Below are 15728 nucleotides of genomic sequence, written 5' to 3'. Positions count from 1 at the left end.
CATAGAAGGTGTAGTTAAATCATGTGTGGTTTGTTCAAATTCTGACAAATCCCAAGTGTTGCTTAGACCTTCTTTAGGAGAAAGGACCATTCCTCATGGTCCCTGGGAGGAGTTAAGTGTTGATTTATTGGGTCCGGTGTCTGAATCGGATAGTAAGCCTTGGTTTCTTCTTGTCATAGTTGATAGCTTATCTAAATGGCCTGAAGTAGTTTTAATTGATAACACGGAAAGTAATACCATTGTTGATTGTTTGGAGAACATATTTTTGAGGGAAGGTATTCCGAGAATTATACTAACGGACAATGGTACTCAGTTTTGTTCAGGGAAGTTCAATAGTTTCTTTACCTGGAATGGTATTAAAGGAAAGAAGACCCCTATATATCACCCTGCCGGGAATGGTATTGTTGAGCGTTTCAACAGGGTTGTCATAGGAAGCATTCAGAGTGCCATTAGTATAAACAAGCACTGGAGGAATGAATTGTTTAAAACAATTTGGGCATTTAGGATTACCCCCACGGGAGCTGATTATAGCCCATTGAGAATGCTGAGGGGAGGGAACCTTTCACAAGGGAAAATGTCACTTGGAATCATAAGAAAATGTGTAGTGAATGGTCTCCTGCAGTAGTTAGGGCTAATCTCAAGAAACTTCAAGAGAATTATAAGATCTATTATGATTGTGCTCATGGTGTTAAAGATGTTTCTTTGCAAAAAGGTGATTTTGTTAAAGTAAAATTTGCACAGAAAACAAAAAAAGGTTGTAGCAAATTTTCGAAACCTCTTAAGGTTCTGGAAGTATATTACAAATCTGCTAAACTTAGTGATGGAAAGATTTGGCATTTCAACAGAATGTCTAAGTGTAATGAGATCTTGAACTGGAGTAAACATGATGATGTTGCAATGGATTCTGCAACCAATTGGTTATGGGATGAAGTCACAAATTCTAAAACTGTGGAAGGTAAGACTTCTTTGAATGTTAGTAATGATTCTAATCTACAACAAATTGCTTCTTCTTCAAGGAAGAAACAAGTGACACTGCCTAAGAAATTTAGTGATTTTGTGATGTAGTTTTTTTTGTTTTGTTCTTTCATTTCTCAAGGAGGCAGTGGTGGTCTCTTACAATTGTAGTATTCTTGTTGAGCCTCGTTAATTGCTTTACTATGCTATCACTACATATGTTTTATTATGACCTGTTTTTGTTATTACTATTTGTTCATTAAAGGAAGAGGATGTGGTATCTAGGTTACCTGTCTCTAAGTAACCAGATGCCACTGGGTTCTGGAATGTTATACCAGAGTTAGTTGTATGCTGGCTGAGGTCTGAGGTGGTTGTACCTGCCTGTTCTTACGAATAAATTACCTTCAACCTGATTACCAGTTCCTGTCTTCTCTACAGACCGCATTTAAAAGAGGCAGATTGTTGATGGCTCATACCTTTCATGTGTTGCTATTGTTCTATTCTAAAACCTTTTATTATTGTGATGTAAGCGGCTGCTTAGACTGCATTAAAGGAATAATGCATAATGTAGCCTCCGTTCTTCTAATGAAATTGGGCAGCTGACTTGTGATAGACACAATCCTGGGCACTATGACTTGTCACGCAGTATGGATGCCATCCTGAGTGGCACTTCTCTAAATAAGGAGTGGAAGGGGCACCCAATAATGCCTAGGAAGAGAGGTGGGCGGGGCTGGGAGTGAGCACCTGTGGGAAGCAATGACAATGATATGTAGATGATGCAGGGAGATACAGACGTGGTCTGCTTTGGAAATGCAGGACAAACTGTTCTGCAAGGGATTGCCTTTTTTGTCTATCCCATAAGTGCTACTCCAAAAGGCTGATGATTGTTGTCAGGTATGAGAAATTCATGCCACATTTTGCTCTTAATTTTGATGCTCTCCCTCATCACTCCCTATAGCTGGGCCATCACCTAAAGGCTAAGGGCTCTATGTAGAGTTTGCCAGATGGGCTTGACTCCACGGGATGGCGGAGGGCCATACCTCAGCCACTCCGAGGAACTCCTGCCTACCAAATTTAAAGTTGTCTGCAGGCAATTCTCGACATTGCCAGGAACTGATGTCATGGAGTTTTCTTCTAGCGTTTGGGGGTCGTTATTGTTTTTCCCTGTCTCCCACTTGTTGTATTCCTATTTGATGTCGTTTGTAGAACTTCTGATGTCATCTAGAATGCTGGAGTGTCAGGAGCTCATTCTGCTGTGGGATGCTCTTGCGTTAACTGCTCTACTTTTCCTGTGGATGTTAAGTTGTCATTCCTGCAATAAAAGCTGTCACATCTAACCTACGCTTGGATCTCTTCTCTACATAATTTCTGGCGACGACTGGGTAACTACAGCTACTTCTCAGCTAGAAGGACATATCGGATGACAACGTTCACTTTTCAGCTGAAAATCCCGGTAACTGCCTTCGTTTTAGCACTGCCGACGTCTTTACTATCGAGCTTTGAACTTGCCACCGTTAATGTGCTAGCCGTGAGTTTTCCATACTTGTTTTTTACAATTTGGCAAATATTTCACATACCGAGTGTTATGTTCCGTTAAACGCATCCTTCAAATTGCGTGGAACCTCTGCACCCGCTGTATCTGCACCCGCTGCACCCGCTGCTTCCAGGCAACACGGAGGAATCTTCACTGCGCCTAGCAACGCCGAAGAGCTTCCATCTTCAATTGCCGATCGCTCCTTTCCGGAAATCAAGTGAATTGTGGGTATTACCCTTTCACCTTCACAACATCTGACGTCACAACGTGCCGCCATTTTGTTTATTTACTTTGCAAATCGGAAAGCAATTTTCACGAAGATGTTCTTCTTTTCATCAGTTCTCCATCATTTTGCCTCGTTTTTCTAGCGGATTTGCTGTCTAGCGGTTTACTAACAATAAGGTACTGGAATCTATTCTTTATTTTTATTTTTTCATTTTTTTTATTTTCTTGTCAATTTCAGTCACACAATACAAAAAGCATGTCCAATATCTCTGCTCCACCTCATTTTTTACAAAGTGCTGGTGATCCCAATATTGAATGGGATTTATGGCACCCAATGTTCTTAGCCTATGTTGAGGTTTTAGAAAAAGATGGATGTTCGGCTAAACGCAAGTTAGCTCTCCTCAGACACTGTCTTGGTGGAGCTGGCATTAAAGAATTTGACAATCTTCCATCACTTGATGATGCAGGAGACATGGATGTTTTTGAAAAGGCTTGTGCACAGATGAAAATTCGTTTTGGAAGAAAGATAAATACTGTTATGGAACGCTTTAAATTTTATTCCCGTGTTCAAAAACAGGATGAATCTATTGAGGACTATGTCTCTGCCTTACGATCTCTGGCTTGTTCTTGTGCCTTTGAAACCATCTCTTACGAACAAGTTCTCAGAGATCAGATAATGATGCGCACCAAAAGTAAGAAACTTCAAGAAAGACTTTGGTTAGGCACAGAATCTTCTTTGAGCTCTGTCATCAATATTGCTAAAGGCATTGAGCAATCCGAATTGTTTGTTTCGGAAATCAGAGGTCAAACGCCCAAGCCTCAAGTTACTGAAACCGAAGTTGCGTTAGTAAAGAATCAAAATACTTCATCCAATTCTAATAGGTTACTTCCTAGAAAAGACAATGAGAAGAAAGTGTTTGAAAATAAGAATATTGTCGAAAATAAGTTTTCCTACAGGAAAAATATGTATTGTTACAGATGCTGTAGTTCTAACCATATAGGAAATTATAGAGGATGTCCAGCTTGGGATAGAGTTTGTGTAAAATGTAAAAGGAAAGGACATTTTGCTAACGTTTGTCGTTCTTCCCAAAGGGTCAACTACATCTCTCAGGAAGAAGAAGAAGTTTTACAAAGTTTCAATTGTATTCTATCTGTGGATGACTCTGAACAGAAGGAGTTTCCTTCTTACACCATTTTAGTTGATAACCAGCCCATTCTTTTAATGATGGATTCATGTTTATGGTACTCCATTATTGGTTTGAATCTGTTTAAAAATCTCTGGGGGGATAGGAAATTGTTGACTTCTGATATATCTCCAGGTGGTTACACTGGCAAAAAAATAGATATGGAAGGTTTCTTCTGGGCTGATTTTCAGGTTGCTGATAGATTTGCCAAAGGGAAAGTTTATGTTGCCACCAAAGGTGTTGCTATCTTCAGTTGGCCACATCAACGTTTACTTGGCATTAAACTTGATCCCAATGCCAACCCTCCAGTCTACTTGGGTGAACCATATGTTTTAAGTATTTGCGATGCGGGAGATAATTCTCTGTTTGTAGAGAACACTAAGAAAATTTTCCCTGATGTTTTTAAGGACACCTTAGGTAAATTTGTTGATTTTCAGCACAAGATTATTCTGAATGATAATGCCATTCCAGTCAGACACAGGGTCAGAAATGTCCCATTAGCCTATCGGGAGAAGTTAAAGGACATTTTGAGTGATCTGGTATCAAAACAGATTATTGAACCAATAGAATCCTCCCCTTGGGTTTCTCCCATTGTTTTATCACTCAAAAGTTCTGGCGAGCTCCGCCTATGTGTGGATCTCCGCAGTTTAAACAAGGAGATCTGGGTAGATAAACATCCTCTCCCTAACATCCACGAATTAATTTCTTCCCTTACAGGTGCTACTGTCTTTTCAACCATTGATTTAGCTAGTGCCTATCATCAGGTTGAGTTACACCAAGATTCAAAAAAACTTACAGCTTTTGTGACTCCGGAAGGCATGTTCCAGTATTTGCGAATGCCTTTTGGACTCGCCAGTGCTGCTTCTGTGTTCCAACGCCTGATGAAAGAGGTTCTTCTTGACTGTAAAGGAGCTATCGCGTTCCAAGACGATATCCTTATTTTTGGAGTAGATGTCAAGGAACACGATCACAATTTGCATTGTGTACTGTCTATTGTGCAAAAGAAAGGCCTTACTCTAAAGTTTAACAAGTGCAAATTTAGACAATCTAAAGTCGAATACTTAGGGCATGAAATTTCCTGTGATGGTATAAAACCTAAACTAAATCATGTAAAAAGTATCACTGATGCTCCCACTCCTCTTTCAAAGGAACAGCTGTTGTCCTTCTTAGGACTTACCGAATTTTATGGGAAATTTGTGAAAGATTACTCTACCATTGTACATCCTTTGCGCTCTTTACTAAAGAAACAGGCAAAATTTGTGTGGGGTACAGAACAGCAAACCTCTTTTGATTCTTTGAAAAGCAAAATTGTTAATGCTCCCTTTCTTAAACCTTTCTCTGTCCACAAAGATTGCATTGTTTGTGTAGATGCCAGTAATGTAGGGCTTGGTGCCGTTCTTATGCAAAAGGATCGTTTAGGTGAATATGTTGTATCCTATGCCTCTAGGACTTTACGGGACGCCGAGTTTAATTACTCTACCATAGAAAAGGAGCTTCTTGCTTGCACTTGGGCCACTCAGCATTTTCGACAATTTCTTTGGGGTACGAAATTTACTTTGAGGACTGACCATAAACCCCTTGTCAACATGTTGTCAGCTGGGGGTGGTAGGACTCTCACTGCTCGTCTGGCTCGTCTCGCTGCTAAACTGCAAGAGTACCGGTGTGAAGTTGTCTATGTCCCTGGACGGCTTAACGTACATGCAGACTGTATGTCACGTCTCCCTGTTAGTGAAACTCCTAACACAGTTATTTCTGATGAATGTGATGTCGCTTTCTCTCTCTGTGATATTAATCTAATTGGCGGTAAGGATTTAGAAAATTCCATCACTGAAAGTGTTTGGTCCGATGCTATGCGTCACGATGAGGTTCTTGCCAAGGTTAGAACTTTCTTGAGCGCTGGTTGGCCTGAAGAGAGGAAGTTGTGTGGTGATTTAGCTTCTTTCTTCAAAGTCAAGGACGAATTGTCAGTAATCGATGATATGGTTTACAGAGATGACAAAATTGTCCCGCCCTTCAATGTCCGTGAATCCATTTGCAGGTTGGCCCATGAAGGTCACATGGGGATGTCCACGACTAAAAGAAGAATCCGAGAGTATTATTGGTGGCCTAGTATGGACGCCATGGTTGATAGGTGGGTAAGGAATTGCTCTCCATGTTCTTTGAGCGACAAATCTGTGAAACCTATTTCTTCTGGGTTTTCTCCTATTGAATTTGTTTGTGGACCTTGGAGGAAGTTAGGAATTGACATCATCGGTCCTTTTAATTACCAGTCAGGAAAAGATATGTTTGCCGTGGTACTCGTGGATTATTTCTCCAAGTGGCCCGAGCTTAAAATCGTTGAAAAAGTCAATTCTGAAGTTGTTGTTGAATTTTTAAATGAAGTTTTCTGTCGAGAGGGTTTACCTGAAGAAATTGTCTCCGACAATGGGCCGCAATTTGTAAGCGAAGTTTTTTCTGCTTTTCTAGAAACTTGTGGTATTCTTCACAAAAGGGTTTCGAATTATTCTCCACAATCCAATGGCCAGGTGGAACGCTTTAACAGAGTGATTAAGGAGTCCTGCCAGTTGGCCCTACGGAGTGGACTGAAGTGGAAAAAAGCTCTACAGGCCACTTTGTTCACATATCGTATGTCCCCCAACTCTGTTACTGGTTTGTCCCCCTTTGAAATGCTGCGTTGCAGGAAACCTGGTACCAAGATCTTTCCTTGGTGGCTGAAGACGAAAGATTCTGGGTATTTAGAGTTGGATATGAATAGAATTAGAGACCGCGTTGGTAAATACCAAGACAAAATGGTTAAGAACTCTTCCCCGAAATTTTTTTCGCCCAAAATCTCTGTTGGTGATTTGGTCAGGGTGAAGTTTGGCGGTATCATTCCTAAAGGCATATCCAGGTGGTCTTCTCCTGTCAAAGTTACAGAGGTCTTCAGTAAAGCTGTTAGAGTAGAGGGTGGCAAGATTTGGAATTTCAGGCGTATTTCAGCGTGCAGGTCAAATGTCATACATGAGAAGCTTGTTCATTCAGACCCCAGTTCCTCTGATTCTGGTTTTCATGGTTCTCATGAAGCCTTTGATAACCTGCATTCCTCTCAGGTATCTCTGCCTCGAATTTGTCCTAACAATTTTCCTTTACAGATCGTTCCGTCTAACACTCATGATGTTGTTTCTCAAAATACTGTGCCTCATGATGTTGCTTCTCAAAATGCTGTTTCTCAGGCGTGCTCTTCCCAGCCTGTTAGTTTACGCAGTAGTTCTCGTGTAAAACATGTTCCCGTAAAGCTTAAGGATTATATTTGCTCTTAATGTTTCTTTTTTTTTTCCTTTCTTTTCTTTTCTTTTTACTTCCTTTTTCTTTTTTTTTGTAGGGTTTATCGTTTTTTTTTTTTTTTTTTTTTTCGGTGGGTGGTTTGTTGTATTCCTATTTGATGTCGTTTGTAGAACTTCTGATGTCATCTAGAATGCTGGAGTGTCAGGAGCTCATTCTGCTGTGGGATGCTCTTGCGTTAACTGCTCTACTTTTCCTGTGGATGTTAAGTTGTCATTCCTGCAATAAAAGCTGTCACATCTAACCTACGCTTGGATCTCTTCTCTACACCACTACCATGCTTTTCTGACGGTGTCAGACAAGGAAGAAAAAGATGTTACATTTTCCACCTTAAATAGGGTGGAAAGTGTAAACTCTTTCCTCCAATGGCCCCTCTGTAATGAACGAGGAATCCAAATAAAGTATTAAACATATAAGTTTAATAGAGAACAAGCACAACAGTCCTTTCCAGTCAGGTCTCTTTCACCAACAGTCAGTAACCTAACATTCTGGAGCGTGGATGTGGTGCATCACCTGGAACTATGGTAACAGAGGATGCACCACGAGCACAACGCCACACCCTCCTCCATTGGGCCGTTGGAAGAAGTATTCTGTTGACGGAGCCAAATATGGCCTCTATCGGCAGCGTACTCACGTTCGGCATGACTCTAAATGAGGCGGGCAGACTGCGGCTTTGGTGGACAGGGGCGGACTTGGAATTTGTTGTACAGAGTACATGGCCATGCTTGTGATGGGGTGACCTGTCCATGTAAATCAAAATCAGGCCATAAAACTGTGTATTGTCTGGAGAGTAAAAATATCCTAACAAGCAAGATTCCATCCCTAAATAAAGATTGTAAGAGAAAGCTTGAAACTTCCTGAAAGAGTTCTAGGATTTCACACTGGTTGAAGAGGTAACACTTAAAAGAGTGCCAGGGATATTATTGAGCTCCAGGGCTGGTGTGGCAAACAGCCAGTCTCACAAAGGTGAAGGCATATCATCTTAAGTCTGCTGGAGGGGAGCTTTAAAGTGGTCTTCTTTGCCTGTGAGAGAGGAGAGAGGTGGGCACCCCTACAGGAGGGCACATGTCCAGGTAACAACCCCAATTGGAGAAGTGTGGCTCAATGGTTAGAGCGGCAGACCCTGATGCAGAGGTCTAGCCTGGGACCAGGGTTCAATTCCCTGCCTTGGCGAGTCTTGGGCTCAAAAATTCAACGGACCTGATAATTCTCGCCTCTGTGCCTATTCTAATCATAGAGTCCCACTCTGCAACTCTGGGCAATAGCTTGCTTAATCTCCACAACGGCCCCCACAACGCTAAGGATGCCTGGCCTTCACCCTGGGGGTGCCCAAGAGTGGACGCCTCACAGGGAAAGCCAGGACGGGTTCCACAGCGGTATTCGTACAAGCGCCTTGAGACCCTTGCGGGTGGGTAGTGCGCTATACAAGTATTCAATTTACAATTTACAATTGCATTTACCTGGAAGAGGAAATGGCTCAGAAGAAACAGGCTGGCATCGATTGTAAACTGGTCCCTAGTGTTTGAGAACAAAGCATCTGATAACTGATACTGATATCTCTACTTCCCACTCCGCTCCTGTTCACTCATTTAAGGTGACCTCCTGCTCTACGTGGACTCGTATCCTGCTAATGTGTGTGCCAACCACTGTTCTGCTATGCACCCATTATGCGTGCACTTTTCTGCAGTGCACCAATAGGGTCGGATTGGGACAAAAATAGGCCAGAGCACCAGAATACAAGAGGCCCCCAGTAGCAAATCAGATGGCTTAACAAAGTGGCCAACTTGGATACATTCGGGCCGTTTTGAGCTTGTGAAGACACACCATACAGGTGTTTGTGAGGTATGTGTAAACCAATGTATTTGTACTTGCTGCAGACAATGTTTCTAGTCATATCAGGGACATCAAAAGTAAAATCTGGTCCACAAGAAAAGAAAACAGCCACAAAACTAGCCCAAAAACTGACTTTTCCGAGCAGCTCTTCTGGCGCTGTCTCGTTGCCCTATAGGCTAATTCGACCCCTATGCACCGATGTCGTTCACCTTACTGTGTTGCCCAGTCTGTGCTGCTGCAGCGTTACTGAGTGGAATAATGTTTGTACAAAGGGTTCATTTTTGGCAGTAGATGGATTATTTCTTACATAGCACCGAGAAAGCTGAAGGCGGCCCGGTAGTGCATGCTCACAGCACTCTGTTTTGCGGCTCGGGTCTACACGCTTCACGCTCTATGGATGCTGTTGTCACAGTGAACACTCTCCGGGCAGTCTGCTCTCCAAGCACTCAACGCTCGGGCTTCCGCTCAAGTTGCTGTAGAGATGCTGAGGGCGTCATCGTTGCTCGGCAACTAACCCGGCAACGGGATAACAGCTGCTTCCCTGAGCACCAATGGGGAGGGAGGAGCGGCGAACGAGCTCCCGCGAGCTGCTCGGGGTGCGGAGCTACAGGTAGAGCTGCTGCTGCTGCGAGGACGGCCAGCTGCTGCTTTCACTGAGGCGCCAAGCAGTGGCCCGAATCCTGCACTCGGCAGTCTCCCCATCTCAGGGAGTGCGAACGCACACTGAGGCCACCACTCTTCAACACTACTGAGGTTCTTCAGGACCAGAACCCGGGCGTCCTGCCTATTCCTGGCTCAGCCTAGGTGCAAAGGCTGCCCCGCCCAAAGTGTTCCACAGGTCAAGGACTCCGGCACAAGAGAGATCAGAGGAAGAACAGACGAGCAACAACGGACCACTTGCGACTGGACTGGGCGAGCGGAGACGGCTCAAACACAGAAGGGCAAAGCGCCGAAACTCGGAGCGAGGAAGAATATTAGTAGAAACCACGACGGCGCCGGAGGGGTCAACTGGAGCCGTTGTGTGACCTCTCCTTCAGGTGAGCAACTCCCGAGTCCATTCATTTCCTCTGTGAATAAACAGTCGCCTGCACTTGCACTGCGGGCACCAAAGGGAGCCTGGCGGATTCAGGCAAAACCGCATGGCTGGATCTCTTCAAACATGCGTAAGGCTGAACCCTCAGCGGCACACAAGCTCCTTACGAATTGCTGAACCCAAGGGGTGCACAGTGCAGACTCAGTTGTCCGTTGAACAAAATGCATCTGCATTACACCGACCTCAGGTGGTACAGACTGTAATCTCCGAATACGATGCTCAACCCCAAGAATGTACATTACAAGCTCCTGGGACGCCGCCGCGGCCCAGGAACGCAGGTTCGTTTCTTTCATTCACCCACGAATCCCTCTGGGTGCACTTAGCGCGCTCGATATACACTGCGCGGCCCAGGAGGCAAGTCTCGTGCTCCGGGCGCGCGGGAGAAGTCCAGGAACACGTAGAACAGGCTCCTCGCGCCACTGACCTTCAGGGATGTGCAGTGCTTGTTCACTCACAACGATGCCGCGTGCCCTAATGCGAGCCAGGACATGGGTTCCCTCTAATCCTCTATTAGCTAATAAAACATCAATAACTGGAATTCGGCAGGCCCTTCCCAGCCTGGGCCCTTGTGCCACGGTACCTGTTGCACCGCTGACAACGTAGCCCCTTTGATTAAGCAAAGGGACATAAACTACTCACCACACGCACACTAAATGAAGTGCAAAAGATACAGGCTGCTCTTTTAGGAGCGGACATGGGTTCCCTCTAATCCTCTATTAGCTAATAAAACATCAATAACTGGAATTCGGCAGGCCCTTCCCAGCCTGGGCCCTTGTGCCACGGTACCTCTTGCACCGCTGACAACGTAGCCCCTTTGATTAAGCAAAGGGACATAAACTACTCACCACACGCACACTAAATGAAGTGCAAAAGATACAGGCTGCTCTTTTAGGAGCGGATTGTGAATACCCCTGTGAATACAACTAGGGCGTCGAAGACAACTGAGGTGTTAATAATATGTGAGGGTTGCTGGGTTATATGTGTCTGGTGTTTAATTATGTGACGTTTGCACATGTCAACAAGTACGCCTGTGCATCTACTCATCTATAAGAGATGATTACATATTTGATTTCTTTAATGCCATAGTTGGATCATTGTACCAACACAAAATAAAAAATAAGACCTTTCACTTAATTAAGTGAAGGCCTTGAATATGCAGTGTCCTATTATGTGCAAAGGAAAGAGATAATTTAGAACGTTTTTTTCCATAATCCATATTTCTGTAATGTTATTTAGAGCGGCTATTTCACTGAAGACTTTGAAGAGGCACTTGAGGCGCTGGTGGCTTTTTAAAGTGCCGAAGGAGGACTCATAATTAGTTCAATACTTTCACTCTGTGTCAATCAAGCATGACCCTCCCAGGGGCATTGGTTGCTCACCATCACCAACAGAAGTGCAGAAAATGGTGTCAAAACGGTGCATTTTCAGCACAATTTCACTATTAATTGCTTAACTAACCCCATACTTTTGAGATAATGAACCTTAAGCAATTTCACATCAGCCTATTATTTTTAAATTGAACGTAGCCCCTTAATTAAACTCTGTTTCACCTATTTTTATGTTTCCATAGTGTCTCCTCTAAGTGGATTCTAGTCACATTTTACGAGCGAACTTCTATTTAGAGAGGGAAGGGAGAGAAACTTGAAAGTTACACAAAACTCGACGTAGATGGCAGCTGCAGACGGATGGGACATTGTAGTGATGCAATCACGCCTTCAAATGGTTTCTTAAAGTATTTATTTGTATTGATAGTTGAAACAGGTAGGAGCCAGGCAGCACAGATTCCACTCCAAGACCTCCGGTAACGAATGTTCTGGAATGGAATCTGCAAGTCGAATGTAACCACATTCCATGCCTCGCTCCTACAGAGAATACAATAAAAGAGAATGCAATGACACAACAGACATGTTTATGCCTCATGCAGCGCAAGCCATAATCATAATGCCATCAAATCCATCTTCACTATAAATAATGGAATTTCACCACCAATCATCAAATTGCAGCCATAGCAACATGTGCCCCTAACACTGGAAAAATCAGTAGCAATAAATCTCCCCAACTCAACATACATCTTCACTCAAATATTAGGCTTACCTTTATTTCAGACAAGCAATAATACCGTCCCTACATTTTCTTAGAAATAGAGACTCTGATATCATATAGGAGCCTTTTATTTTTGATAAATAAAATAAAATTTCTCCAAACAAAAGCAAGGCAACTCGTGAAAAACAAACTTCACCTTTAGGCAATTGCTTTTCGTTTTATGGAAATGCAGAATTGGTCCCTAAACATCAGTTTATAATTTATGGATGGATCTGCATTAGTGCACACATAGTAGTGGTGATGATGAGGTGTTTGATCACAGCAAAGACACACCTCGGTGAGGCTACATGCTGTGACTTGGGAAACGAGGTGGATCAACCTTTACCTTAAACTCTAATTAGGATAAAAGGTTTTTAGTCTTAAGTGCTAACTCATTCATTCATTAGAAACTTTATTCAGTTATTATCATTAAAAACAACCATAAAAGTACATTCAGAGTTTACAGTATTAAAAAACAATAATCATGGCAGAGTAAACATAGACTTATTAATTTTCATACGTAAATTGATTTCCGCAATCTAAAAATATATTTTGAAAAGGCAGAAACAGTTGCAACAGTTAATGTGGTATCTAATTTCTGTATAGCTAAGAAAGCAGGGCGACACTGGTTAGCTTCCATGATCTTCAGTATGGGCACAATCCATCTCTTCCTTGGGGTAATATAACTCTTACAAAAGAATAAAAAATGAATATCTGATTGCTCCGATAGATCATCACAGGGGCATTTACTTAATTGCTTTGACAATTGTTCATATCTGGGAAACTAAAAGTTCTAAAAAGAATATTTAGCCTGAAACGCGTTAATAAAAAACTTTCGCGATTACTCATGTATAATGTTACATATGGTTGTATGTTGCTAGAGGTCATTATTAATTGATGAGCAACCACTGTCTTTTTCTTCATTACACCGTTAATTCTTCTTTCTTCCAGGTACTGCATACAACAATTTTTAAGTTCCTTTCTGGGGATATGACACATTAAGAGTGGTTCATCGTAATAATCTTGACGTCCTAGATTTATTAAAAACATTTTAACATAGGATAGATAGCCATCCTATCTTGCTAACATGATCTAGGCTCATCACGTCCTTTAAGATAGTACGGTTAAAAACACACTCCTCGGTGGTCCAGACCCTGTGCCACCAAAGTACTGGTTGTACCTTAATGATATCTTCAATATATGGCTGACCAAGTTCCGTGTGGCAAATATAAGTAGAGACACTTTCTGGTACAGCTAGAAGGTATCTCATAAACATGTTTTCCACCACCTGGAGGCATTTCACATTGGCATATCCCCATAAACCTGCGCCATAGATCGTGATTACTACGCATGTTGCTCTATAAATTGTTAAAAGTTCCCTAATTGTTTTTTTGCCGATCTTCTTGCTGAAAATTGTTAAGGCCATTTTAGATTTGCAGAACATCAGTCTTCTTGCCCTTATTGCACTTGACCACAGGCCATATTGCTCAAACAATATACCAGGTATGGAAAACTTGGGGTGAAGTCCAAGGGTTTTGAATTAATGTACATCGTTTTTTTCTTTTTATCTGCCCCTGAACCACAGTTCATGCAGAACGTTTTTGTACAATTAATTCTCAAGTCCAAACTAGACATAAAAAGGGTGAATGATGTAACCATCCTCTGCAAAGCAAGCGGGGCCCGAGCCATCAAGACCGTGTCATCCGCATATAGTAGTGCAGGGACTGATCTTTTTGCTATCATAGGCATGTCCCTGCACTCCTGCAGCAAATTTCTTTCCAGGTCATTGATGTAGATTGTAAATAAAAAGGGAGCAAGGACACATCCTTGCCGCACCCCTCTCGCTATGCCAAACGATCTTTGTGCACTCACCATTCTTGCTATAGCGGACTGAAGCTGTAGCCCCAGAATAGAGCTCCCTAAGGAAATACATTATATTTTTCTCCACCCCCAAGTTCTCTAAAATCAACCAGAGTTTACTGTGGGTAACGCAGTCAAAAGCTGACGTTAAATCAACAAAAGTTAAAAAGATGCGTTCCCCCTTAACCTTGGTATATTTTTCTAGTAAAATAAACAAATTAAGACCCTGGGCAATAGTACCAAGGCCCTTCCTAAACCCCTATTGAAGATCACTTATAATTGATTGTTCGTCCACCCAACTTTGTAATCTACTTAAAATCAGTCTACCGAAAATCTTAATGGATGAATCTAGTAATGAAATAGGGCGATAGCACGCGCAACTTTGTCTATCTCCCTTTTTAAAAATAGGGACAATGATAGACTCAAACCATGATGAAGTTAGTCCATTAATACAGGATGCATTAAATAGTTGCATGAGAATAGGCCCCCATAGGTTCATGTTATTTTTATACAGGTCAGCTGGTACTCCATCGGGACCTGCTGCCTTCCCACCCTGGCTAGCTTTTATACTTAGATTTACCTCTTCCACTGTAATGCCTAGTGTAAATTTCCTATTAGTATCATGAACCCTCTCAACCGCAGTCATTTTAGATGATATTTGCTGAAGTTCACACGATGCACTATACAATTGGGCATAGTGCTTTACCCATACATCCTCAGAAATCGCTATTTTTACCCGAGCCTTAGTATAGTCATAAAAAAATGGGGCATTCACCGCTTTCCAAAAAGCCGTTGTGTCCCTACTCTGAGAGGCCTCGCACAGAGAGTCCTAGGCATCATTTTTTATAATATCTTTTCTTGTTTTCAATGTCTTTTTATAAGCTTTCTGCAGCTCCCTAATCGAGATGGGATCACGAGTGGGAGCATTCAGGGCATGCTTACGATTAGAGTGAGCCTTGGTACATTCTGTGTCAAACCAACTCACAGTTTTTTCTTTGTGGTTTTTCAATTCCATCCATAAACTGTTTTTGATGTATGTGACAATTATTAAAAAAAATGTAATAATAAAATGACTATCAGAATTTTCATCCAGACAAGCCTCAATACTGGTTGAACATTTCTTAATTTATAAATGAAATCACCCGGGACCACCTTGCTCCATTTTAAGGAGTATCCATTTTATCTATTCAGGGTGACATCAGAGATAGCCTGCCTTAATGTGTTATCTCCCCCAGAATCATAATGTGGATTTAAAATTTCCGCAATTAAGGTGTAATGATCACTAAGTGCTGTATCAAGGGTTTTAAAAGTTTTAACCTGTCGTCCATATCTATGGGACAGCAAGATGAAATCAATTGTTGAGGAGGCACCTCTACCAATAAATGTGGGAAAAACAAGGGCCTCTAGTTGACAAATTTGATTTGCAAAGCCCAAATCACAGGAGAAAATAATCTCATTTAGAAGGTCCCCGCATGTGGTATGTTCAAAATGCGTTAAGCTGGTATCGTGGTCCAACGTAATACCACAGGCCCCTTGTTCTCCCCTTTTATATATTGAACAGTTGAAGTCCCCTCCCCAAATAACAATGACTTCTTTTGAACTTCCCCCATCAAATATTTGATATCTGCACCCAGTGATTTCA

General features: G+C 42.2%; 1 long non-coding RNA gene across 1 annotated transcript in view; it reads left to right on the top strand.

Moving 5' to 3' along the window:
* Positions 1–9604: 9604 nt before the first annotated feature.
* The window catches only part of LOC147690308 (uncharacterized), a 90165-nt gene continuing 84041 nt past the window's right edge, over positions 9605–15728 (top strand). The window contains exon 1 of the long non-coding RNA XR_015299951.1: positions 9605–10088. This is a non-coding gene — a long non-coding RNA (uncharacterized LOC147690308). The remainder of the gene's footprint in view (positions 10089–15728) is intronic.

This window comes from Lissotriton vulgaris, chromosome 9 (genome assembly GCF_964263255.1).
Source record: "Lissotriton vulgaris chromosome 9, aLisVul1.2, whole genome shotgun sequence".
Taxonomy (NCBI): domain Eukaryota; kingdom Metazoa; phylum Chordata; class Amphibia; order Caudata; family Salamandridae; genus Lissotriton; species Lissotriton vulgaris.
This window is presented reverse-complemented; position numbering and strand designations above follow the sequence as displayed.